The 13249-nt window shown below is 36.7% G+C and overlaps 1 long non-coding RNA gene across 1 annotated transcript in view; it reads right to left on the reverse strand.

Annotated features, from left to right (window-relative positions):
- The window catches only part of LOC128701488 (uncharacterized), an 81508-nt gene extending 71448 nt beyond the window's left edge, over window positions 1-10060 (reverse strand). The window contains exon 1 of the long non-coding RNA XR_011394196.1: window positions 8634-10060. This is a non-coding gene — a long non-coding RNA (uncharacterized lncRNA). The remainder of the gene's footprint in view (window positions 1-8633) is intronic.
- Between the last annotated feature and the right edge of the window lie 3189 nt (window positions 10061-13249).

Genomic DNA, 13249 nt, shown 5'->3' on the forward strand with positions numbered 1-13249 from the left:
TTTTTGGTATCTCTGTTTCGACAACATCACCCACAACCCACAACACCCACATCCCACAACACCCACAACCCACAATTTTTTCTCGTTTTAACTAATTTCATCAGAAAAAGTCACCACAACACTTACAACTTATAACCACTTTTCGATTAATTCACTAGTCACAATTTTACATATTACGAAGTTAATACGCACACACACTTCACTTTACTTTGAACACCTTCAAAACACTCTCATAAATCATTTGAATTTCTCACAAAAGCACCTTTGAACATTTCCAAACAACACTAAAACATTTCCAAGACAACATTTTGAATACTCCCAAATAAGATTTGACATCTATAATTTATCTACACTTACATATTTCATTAAATTACAACTCATCCTCCAAACTCCTCCCTCATTCTCCAGATTTTTACAACAGTATCACAAAAACTAACTCAGTCACTTTACTTTGAACAACACCAAAAACACCATCAATTACGTTTGAATACTCCAAAAACATGATCCGAACACCGTCAAATCACCACTGATTACTCCCAGAACACCTTCATACTCTTACACATCATTTGAACACCTTCAAAAACACCTTTGAATAGTCTCAAACACCATTTGAGTACTCCCAAATACACCACTGAATACTACTAAAACACCACTGAATTCAGTCAAAACACCACCAAAATCGCTATAAACTAAGATCAACATCAGACTTACACCCATTTTCACACAAATCCTCTCAAAATCACTATAACCAAGACGATCCCACTCACCTCAGACTATTATATACCATGAATGCAAAAAAAACATGAACGCAATCCAAACACACACGAACACTTATAACAGAATCACTTCTTTTTCGGTATCTCTAGTTCGACAACAACGCCCACAACCCACAACACCCACATCCCACAACACCCAAAAATCACATCACCCACACCCCACAACACCCACAACAACAACTCACAAATGGTATATAATACCGACAAGATGAGAGTAAGACACATGTGCAACATCTGGGTATCTTTATTGTAGACGTTTCGCCATCCAGTGGCTTTATCAATACAAATTCTAGGACATAACTTGAAGACAGTAGAACTATGTACATAGTTCTACTGTCTTCAAGTTATGTCCTAGAATTTGTATTGATAAAGCCACTGGATGGCGAAACGTCTACAATAAAGATACCCAGATGTTGCAGATGCTCATCTTCTGTACATAGTTCTACTGTCTTCAAGTTATGTCCTAGAATTTGTATTGATAAAGCCACTGGATGGCGAAACGTCTACAATAAAGATACCCAGATGTTGCACATGTGTCTTACTCTCATCTTGTCGGTATTATATACCATTCGTACACAACTTGTCAGACACTGCAACATCATGGAATCTTAATTCTGAGGACATGTACATAACCTTCACGACTACGACATCTACTACTACAACTAACCCATCTCTTTGGGAAGGACCTACTTCCACTGGGGAATCCCGCCTACCAGTGAATATGCCCTCGTCTGCTACACCTGACGTTACTATATAAGCGCCAGGATTCTTTCTTCTGCTTCAGAATCTCCACGACTATGGTGCTGTTCGCACCTACTCCTAGGTTGAGGGACTGATTACCTCATCTTCTGTACATAGTTCTACTGTCTTCAAGTTATGTCCTAGAATTTGTATTGATAAAGCCACTGGATGGCGAAACGTCTACAATAAAGATACCCAGATGTTGCACATGTGTCTTACTCTCAACAACCCACAACTTATAACCACTTTCAGCATCTCTAGTTCGACATCACCCACAACCCACAACACCCACATCCCACAACACCCACAACCCACATCACCCACAACAACAACCCACTTATAACATCTTTTCGGTATCTCTAGTTCCACAACAACACCCACAACACACAACACCCACAACCCACAACACCCCCACATCCCACAACACCCACAACAACAACCCACTTATAACATCTTTTTCGATATCTCTAGTTCGACAACAACACCCACATCCCACAACACCCACAACCCACAACACCCACAACCCACATCACCCACAACAACAACAACCCACTTATAACATCTTTTTCGGTATCTCTAGTTCGACAACACCCACAACCCACAACACCCACAACCCACAACACCCACAACCCACAACACCGAAAACCCACAACACCCCACAATTTTTTCTCGTTTTAACTAATTTCATCAGAAAAAGTCACAACAAAAACCCACTTATAACATCTTTTTTGATATCTCTAGTTCGACAACAATACCCACAACCCTCATCACTTACCAATTTATTCACAATTTATTCGATGCAAATTTTTCCCCTTCTTTTTATTGAATCTTAAAACATAATACACATTCCTCCCTACATTACTAAAATTCTAATAAAATCCTCTCCATACCCATCTCCTTGTATCCACATAAATTAATATTATACTCACAACAAGTAATCTTCCCAACTACTGCGACATGTTTCTACACGCTCCAATCTTTTCCAGTGTATCATAACTTTTCACTTCCATAATTTTTCTTTTATAATATTCACACATTACCTTTATTTTCAGTAAAATCCCCCTATATTTCATTAAATTTTTAATACAACCCTCCCCATACCCCACTCCATCTCACCCACATTTCTTCACATCCACTCACCCGTCTCCCAACACACCTCTTCAGAACAAACACAAAAATCACATTTCACATCCATAAATACATCTCATCACCCATCTCAAATCCACTAAAATCACTGTAACCAAGATATTCACAAAATTCTATGACCAACTAACACACACAGACAACTCACTTTACTTTGAACACCTTCAAAACACTCTCATACATCATCATTTGAGACCACCTTTTCTCAATATCTCTTAAGAAATATTCTCTCATCGACAACCTTTATCATCTCACTAGAGAACAACCCACAGATTACTTCGAACACTCTCATAAATCATTTGAATACTCATATAAACACCTTTGGACATTTTCCAAACATCACTGAAACATTTCCAACGTCAACATTTTGATTACTCCCAAATAAGATTTGACATCTCTAATTTATCTACACTTACATATTTCATTAAATTACAACTCATCCCCCAAACTCCTCTCTCATTCTCCAGATTTTTACAACAGTATCACAAAAACTAACTCATACACTTATGTCATGAGACATTACCAACACTAAGACACACACACACACACACACACACACACACACACACACACACACACACACACACACACACACACACACACACACACACACACACACACAGACACACACAGACACACACACACACACACTGCGCACTTTACTTTGTACAACACCAAAAACAACATCAATTACCTCTGATTACTCCAAAAGCATCATTTGAACACATTCAAGAAACATCATCAAACTCCTTTGAATACTCCCAAAATACCACTGAATACTACCAAAACAGCTCCGAATACTGCCCAAACAACACTAAAAATCACCAGAAACTAAGATCAACATCACCAACTAACACCCATTTTATAGAAATCCCCTCAAATCACTATAACCAAGACGATCCCACTCACCTCAGACTATTATATAACATGAGCGCAAAAAAAAAAAAAAATTCTCATAAATCATTTGAATACTCACAAAAACACCTTTGAACATTTCCAAACAATACCGAAACACTTACAGCAGGATCACCACCAACTGAAAGCATAACATGTACACACACACACACAAAAAAAAAAACTAAGACATCCATCAACTATCATCAATGACCACTCATTTTTATAAACATTCGCACAAAAAATCACAATTACCAACTCCATACAATATCTAATACACTCCTCTCACAGCACTGATAGGGTTACCTCCCATGACATCACACTCCATCCTGTGTTTACTTGACGACGTCACACCCCACTTTTACTTCATTTAACTTATTGAGAGGAAGCTACTTTTTTCAACCTGTTATATCTCCAATATCTAAGATCACCACAATCAAGACGTTTACCAAATTCTATAACCCCACCACTAAGATCACATATTTTTTTTGTACACATTCTCTTAAAACATCATCATAACGAAGTTCACTAAAACTATCTATACTTTTACTAAGATCACATAATATTTTGTCTTCTCTAACTCACTCACCGATTTACATTCACACTTACACATTTCATTAACCGAAATTACATCTCATCCACCAAACTCCTCCCTCATTCTCCAGACTTTACAACATTAGCACACACAAAAAAACTAACTCATGCACATATGACATGAGACATTACCACAACTAACACACTGACTAACTTTGAATCAACTCTGAACATCACCAAAACACCACTGAACATCTTCAAAAAATACTCTGCACATCATTTGAACACCTTCAAAAATACCATCAAACACCTCCAAATACTCCCAAAACACTACTGATTACTACCAAATCACCACTGAATACTACCAAAACACAGTCAAAATCACCAGAAACTAAGTTGAGCATCACCAGCTAACATCCATTTTATAGAAATTCCCTCAAATCACTATAACAAAGAACTCCCTCCCCATGGGCGCAAAAAAAAAAAGAAAAACTTGAACACAAACCTAATACACAAACACTTAGTACATGATCACCATCAACTGAAAACATATCTTGTACACACATAAATCTAAGACAACCACCAACAACAATCACCCATGTTCACTTACCTCAAAAATCACTAATATCACAGAAAACACTCATTTTTTATAAACTTTCACACAAAAAAATCATATTTGACAATATCTAAGCGCACTCACCTCACTACCACCAACACACGATGTCACACTTTACAGGACCGGCGAGGTCACCTCCAGTGACGTCACACTCCCATTTGTGTTTACTTGGCGGTCGGTAACATCACACCCAACCCACCTTGTTTCAACCTGTTGTACCCACAATATCTATGAGCACTATAACCAAGACGATTACCAGATTTTATGACCCCACCACTAATATCACAGAAAACTCTCATTTTTACAATCATTCACACAAAAATCACGATCACCAATTCCATATCATTTTTCCATCATCTATCAACACTCATCACCAAGATCACCAAAAATCTAAGATCATGCATCTCAAAACTACTATGATCACTGAACACTTATTTTTTAAACATTCGCCCAAAAATAAGACATACACACCAAATCTAAGACATTCACCTCCAACTAAGACATACACATCATAACTAAGACATACACCAAAACCTATGCTTGACATATTAACAATAAATATAAGACATAAGCACAAAAAAATTTACCATGTCAAGAGACATTACCAGAACTAAGTCACACACCTCCAACTAATACACAATCACTTTACTAAGTTCATGTTAACTATTCATCAACTAAAAATATTAATACAATTTACCCACCAAATTTGTTATAATCATCAAAAAATAAAACTGTTTTACACATTTTTTCTCAAAATAAATATTCATACCACATTTATCATTTCTCACCTATGTTTCATATCATATTTCTCATCCACATCAACCCTAAAACATCCGTATATCACCTAGAGATGTTTTAACCCCGACGACCCATCACGACTTAGGAGCCAGAGCAACCATCACCACTCCAACACCACCTACTACACTCTGGCTCCTACGTCGTGATGGGTCGTCGGGGTTAAAACATCTCTAAGAGATATACGGATGTTTTAGGGTTGATGTGGATGAGAAATATGATATGAAGCATAGGTGAGAAATGATAAATGTGGTATGAATATTTATTTTGAGAAAAAATGTGTAAAAGTTTTATTTTTTGATGATTATAACAAATTTGGTGGGTAAATTGTATTAATATTTTTAGTTGATGAATAGATAACATGAACTTAGTAAAGTGATTGTGTATTAGTTGGAGGTGTGTGACTTAGTTCTGGTAACGTCTCATGACATGGTAAATTTTTTTGTGCTTATGTCTTATATTTATTGTTAATATGTCAAGCATAGGTTTTGGTGTATGTCTTAGTTATGATGTGTATGTCTTAGTTGGAGGTGAATGTCTTCGTATTAACGAGAAAAACTTGATCCAAGGAGTTGGAGCAGAAAATTTGGGATAGGGGTGGTGTGGGGGGAAAATCTTTGTATTATTGTTATCGAGAAAAACTTGATCCGAGGAGATCATAAGAAATTCGAACCCCCATAGGGGGTAATCCAAGGAAGTGGAGGAGAAATATATGATTTAGAGGGCGAGGTGGTCGAGGGTGAGGTGGTCGAGGGTGAGGTGGTCGAGGGTGAGGTTGTCGAGGGTGAGGTCAAGTTTGCGGGTCGGCGCGGAGGGGCTAGCGCTCGGGAGGGTGCGCGGGCGCGCGGGGCTCGGAAGGAGTCTGCTCAGTGGTAGGAGCCACTCTGTAGAACGCTTTTCGGGAGGAGACGGCGTGGGTGGGGGGTTGCGGGTGAGGTGGTCGAGGGTGAGGTCAAGGTGGTCAAGGGTGAGGTGGTCGAGGGTGGGATCGTGGGTGGGGGTCGTGGGTGGGGGTCGTAGGTGGGGGTCGTGGATGGGGTCGTGGGTGGGGTATTGTGGGTGGGGGTCGTGGGTGGGGGTCGTGAGTGGGGGTCGTGGGTGGGGTCATGGGTGGAGTCATGGGTTGGGGTCGTGGGTGGTTGTTATGGGTGGGGTCATGGGTGGGGGTCGTGGGAGTCCACTCAGGAAAGGGAACCACTCTGTAGAAGGCCTTTTCAAGAGGAGCCATACTGTGGGAGCCATACTGTAGAGAGCTATACTGTAGAAATCATCACTACTTACATATATATATATATATATATATATATATATATATATATATATATATATATATATATATATATATATATATATATATATATATATATATATATATATATATATATCTGCTATAATGGAGACTTGTAAATTGCCAATCCTCTGTGAGGCCTTTTCACTGTAGAGAGCTATACTGTAGAAATCATATATATATATATATATATATATATATATATATATATATATATATATATATATATATATATATATATATATATATATATATATATAAATTGCCATATATATATATATATATATATATATATATATATATATATATATATATATATATATATATATATATATATATATATATATATATATATATATATATATATATATATATATATATATATATATATATATATATATATATATATATATATATATATATATATATATATATTCTTCTCCTTCTTTCAACAAACCGGCCGTATCCCACCGAGGCAGGGTGGCCCAAAAAGAAAAACAAAAGTTTCTCTTTTTAAATTTAGTAATTTATACAGGAGAAGAGATTACCAGCCCCTTGCTCCCGGCATTTTAGTCGCCTCTTACAACACGCATGGCTTAAGGAGGAAGAATTCTGTTCCACTTCCCCATGGAGATAAGAGGAAATAAACAAGAACAAGAACTAGAACGAAAATAGCAGAAAACCCAGAGGGTTGTGTGTATATATATGCTTGTACATGTGTAGTGTGACCTCAGTGTAAGCAGAAGTAGCAAGACGTACCTGAAATCTTGCATGTTTATGAGACAGAAAAAAGGACACCAGCAATCCTACCATCATGTAAAACAATTACAGGCTTTCGTTTTACACTCATATATATATATATATATATATATATATGTATATATATATATATATATATATATGTATATATATATATATATATATATATGTATATATATATATATATATATATATATATATATATATATATATATATATATATATATATATATATATATATATATATATATATATATATATATATATATATAATGGCATCTAGTAAATTGCCTATCCTCGTGATCAGTGATATCAGCGATAATTAGACGGTGACGACTTATTTTCTGCATTAGAAAAGGGAATTACATCTATATATGTATATATATATATATATATATATATATATATATATATAATGGCATCTAGTAAATTGCCTATCCTCGTGATCAGTGATATCAGCGATAATTAGACGGTGACGACTTATTTTCTGCATTAGAAAAGGGAATTACATCTGCCATCTTCCAGATCTCAAACATTACATCAGTTTGAACAGATATATTAAAAAATATTAGTTAATGGTTAATAGAGTTCCATTTTGCACTATTTAAGAACCTTTTTTGGGGTTTATATTGTTTTAGACGGTCTACCTGACTGAGTACCATGTCTCTAGTGATTGTTTTATAACATAATTTATTTTCTTCAGGCCCACTAAAGAAATTAATTATTTTTTAAACATTTTTATCTTCTTGTGTGAAAACTGAGAGGAAATTAAACTGAATTTAAGTTTTTCCTTCTAACCTTTGTTAAATATACCTGGAAAAAACATTAAGATGTATATGATATTTGAGTCTATTATTCATCTATTCTGTTAATTTTTATTCGATCGTATTTCTACATATGTAATAAATATTCTCTGGGCAGCGTGTATAGTGTTTAGAAAAATGTGGTATTGATATCTGTCTTCATTACCCAAGTCCACATATGATAGTGTTCTATGACACCATAATATTATAATATTAAAGGTAGCAAGACACAAATAGCTGAATTTACTATGAAAAAAATTGATGAGAGTAATTGTTGTACTCACGGTCATCTGCACCATAACAACGTGAGAGTGTGAAGGATCATCCAGGGTGAAGAAATTCATGCAGGAGAGCCAATCTTGAACGTGAAATATCAGGCAGTTGTATATCTGCAGGAAGTGATACACAGCTTAGAAGATAAATATTCTCTGTATGTTAGTTAGTAACCAGTTGGCAAAGCCACTTATCAATAGACAGTTAACCAGAATTTTTTTAGAGTGTGTGTACATTTTGTAATTGTCAGTAGTGTTACAGTGTTACTTGTGTAGTACACTTAGATACATCCCAGCTACTTTATATATATATGTTCCATAGCAATCTGTGACGTCGCAAGATCCATCACATGTGAACAGTAGGCCAGAGGCCTAGCGGTCAATTCCCGCTAGGCATAGACTGGACAAGACAAGGCTCGTGGCTCCACTTCTCTAGACTCGTAATTACACGCCTCCTAGACATCCAGCATGTGTATTTTTTACTCAAATATCTCCTCACGAACCCCGATGACATAATTACCTATTTAAGCTTTTAAAATGAGTTTCATCTCTCGGTCATGCCTCATTACTCTGAAATAGACTAATTATACCCATTTTTGAACCCATGTGTAGAGACATCAAATATTTCAGTGAATAGTTCATTTAAAATCGCAGTCATTAAATAGGTGAGTATTAGAAAGAGAAGAGACCTCCGGAGGTGAAAAAGAACTCTTCAGAAGACTCCGTTATGCTATAGAGTTTCCAGGGTATATTTGCATGCATGTGTACTTACATACACACACACACACACACACACACACACACACACACACACACACACACACACACACACACACACACACACACACACACAAACATAAGAACATAAGAACATAAGAATGTAGGAACACTGCAGAAGGCCTACTGGCCCATACGAGGCAGGTCCTTATCAAAACGACATCTACCTAAAGCTACTCAAGAAACAACTCCCGCACCCCCCAACACCAATCAAACCCAGCCCCTCCCACTCATAAGAACATAAGAACATAAGAACATAAGAAAGGAGGAACACTGCAGCAGGCCTGTTGGCCCATACTAGGCAGGTCCTTTACAATTCATCCCGATGGAAATAAATGGTATAAAATACCGACACAATGGCAATATAAACACAAATGCAATATAATGTGATCCTTCATTGACTACGTTTCGCCCACACAGTGGGCTTTTTCAAGTCACAAACAGAGCATCCCAACAGGATAAAAACAAAATGGGATCTCAAAAGGGAGGACGTAAAGGCAAGGGAACCGATGATTGCTGGTCGGAAAAGGAAGAATTGGTAGAACGGCTCAAGAACAAAATTGAACAACAATGGGAGAAAAGGTTAAACGAGCTTTGCAATAACATATTGGAGCAAATATCTGAAGAGAGCAAGAAGTTGGAATCACGAGCTGTAGTAGCTGAGGCAAAGATACAGAGAATAGAGGAAGAAATGGATGTGCTGAAGGAGCAAGATGACTGAAATGGGAACATCAGCAGGCAGTGAGGGGACTGAAGGAGGGGATGGAGCTAAGCAGTTTTTTGCAGCAGTAATATCAGGCCATCATGGTGTCTGGGAGATGATTAGGGAAACAGCAAAGTAGATGCTTAAATCAGATCCAGAGATACAGAGGGAAAAGAAATGGGAAGAGGAGAGGAAGAGGTCAATAATTATTTATATGCTTCAGGAGGCTGAAGGGCAGACCTATGATGAAAGAAAGCATTGGGAGAAAACAGAGATTAAAAACATCATTGCAATAACAGGAGAGGAACATGTCTCAGGTAGAAAATTTTCACAGACTTGGGGGGTATTCGAGAGGAAAAAAAAGACCAATCAGATTAACATTCAAGACAGATGTGGTATGGAACAGGATACTACAACAGAAACCACTGTTAAAGGACTCTCCAGAATATCAAAAAGTGTTCCTCAATCGAGACAGAACACGAAAAAATGGGAACAACTGAAAGTGAGAGCAAGACAAATCCAGTGGAAGGAAAGAGAGACAGAACAGGCAATGACAAACAGGAAAGCTCAGCCTTTAAGGGAACATCAAACACAAAAGCTTACAGAAACCTCTCAACTCCTGTCACCACATATCAACCAAATGCAGTAAAGAGAAATGAACCTCATTCCATAGCCACCACCCTCCTAAGCACTAATTCCACAATCAGAGCAGCCTCTCATAATATTCTGCCCTGCCTCCCTCCCTCCCGGCCTGCACCTTCCTCCTCCATTTCCCAAAATACAGTAATGGAAAGGAAGGTAAAGGTATGGTATGGAATAACAAATAAGAGTGAAGAGTGGCAAGAACACATCATTGATGCATCACCTGACATCATAGCACTAACAGAGACAAAACTTGCAGGGATGATAACAGATGCAATTTTTCCACTTGGATATCAGATTATGAGATAAGACAGAGAGAACAGATTAAGGGGAGGAATAGCATTTCTCATAAAAAACCAGTGGAGTTTTGAGGAGATGGGAGGAATGGAAAGAAGGGAAACAGACGACTTCACTGTAAGAACACTTCAGACTCGGGGTCCAAAGGTGATGATAGTAGTGATGTATAATCCACCATTTAACAGCAGGAGAACAAGAGAAGAGTGTGATGTGTGCAATAGGGCAATGGTGGATACACTAGCTGGAGTGGCCAGGAGGGCTCATATGGGAAGGAAAAAATTGCTTATAATGGGGGATTTTAATCATAACGAGATTGACTGGGAAAACCTAGAGCCACATGTGGGACCAGAAACATGGAGGGCTAAGATGTTGGAGACTGTATTGAAGAACTTCATGCACCAACATGTTAGGGATACAACCAGAGAGAGAGAGAGGAGAGGATGTTGCAGCAAGGCTGGATCTCATATTCACCTTAAATAGTTCAGACAGGGTGAATATCACCCATGATAGACCCCATGGCGCTAGTGATCATGATGTCCTGAGTTTTGAATATTTTGTCGAGTTAACAGTGGAGAATGCAGCAGCACGAGAACAGACAGAGAAACCGAGCTTCAAAAAAGGGGGACTAAACAATGTTCAACCTAAAAGCCTACGTAGTGTAGTGTATGTTTTGCTCCATTATTGTTCAAATTTCATAATGCAATCTCTTAGTAATTAAATAATCAACTACCTCATTATGTGATTTTACTAGTAAGCATAAGTCACCTTATGTAATTTTCTTAATTACTATTGTTTGCTTAAATATTAGCTGAATTGATACTTTCTCTGTCCATATTACTACCTCTTATTTTTTAAATATTATTAATTGATATTTCTTACTAAAATTAATAATTAATTATCATTTTTACTATCAGTACAATTTACTCTTAACATTTTTGACATCATTTAATTACCATTACTTGTCTAATTACCATAACCTGTTTTAATACCACATTTACTATCTTAGAGTACTCTTAAATACCTTGTACTGCCAAATAACCTCTAGTATAACTACGAGTGCAATATTGAATCCAAATAACTGTTCAAAATTTAATACTTTAAATAAACATTACTTTTTCACTATTTTTGTGCTAATTAATCTTTTTTGTAATCATTATTACTTACTAAAATTTTATTAAACACCATATTTACTACCAGTCAATTTTACTTTTGTACATTAATCATTCTTTTATATTTTTCATAACATTTTGTGGGTATATTTTCAAGTTTGTATATTCAACTCCAACCTTTATATTATCCTGTGTGCCTGTGTACCTGTGTACCTGTGTACCTGTGTACCTGTGTACCTGTGTATCTGTGTACCTGTGTACCTGTGTACCTGTCTACCATCTTACTATCATATTATAACCAAGTCATTGCCAGTGTTATTTTTTACTTATTATTCTTTTGGTACTTTAATTTGTCAATTTTATTTTGTCAATTTAAATCTAGTTATACTCTTGATCTTGTTAACAACCTATATCAGACCCTAGTGCAATTGTTCTTGTTAACAACCTATATCAGACCCTAGTGCAATTGTTCTTGTTAACAACCTATATCAGACCCTAGTGCAATTGTTCTTGTTAACAACCTATATCAGACCCTAGTGCAATTGTTCTTGTTAGCAACCTATATCAGACCTTAGTGCAATTGTTCTTGTTAACAACCTATATCAGACCCTAGAGCAATTGTTCTTGTTAACAACCTATATCAGACCCTAGTGCAATTGTTCTTGTTAACAACCTATATCAGACCCTAGTGCAATTGTTCTTGTCAACAACTTATATCAGACCCTAGTGCAATTGTTCTTGTTAACAACCTATATCAGATCCTAGTGCAATTGTTCTTGTTAACAACCTATATCAGACCCTAGTGCAATTGTTCTTGTTAACAACCTATATCAGACCTTAGTGCAATTGTTCTTGTTAACAACCTATATCAGGCCCTAGTGCAATTGTTCTTGGCCCTAGTGCAATTGTTCTTGTCAACAACCTATATCAGACCCTAGTGCAATTGTTCTTGTTAACAACCTATATCAGACCCTTGTGCAATTGTTCTTGTTAACAACCTATATCAGACCCTAGTGCAATTGTTCTTGTTAACAACCTATATCAGACCTTAGTGCAATTGTTCTTGTTAACAACCTATATCAGACCCTAGTGCAATTGCA

This window comes from Cherax quadricarinatus, chromosome 78 (genome assembly GCF_038502225.1).
Source record: "Cherax quadricarinatus isolate ZL_2023a chromosome 78, ASM3850222v1, whole genome shotgun sequence".
NCBI classification, from domain to species: Eukaryota; Metazoa; Arthropoda; class Malacostraca; order Decapoda; family Parastacidae; genus Cherax; species Cherax quadricarinatus.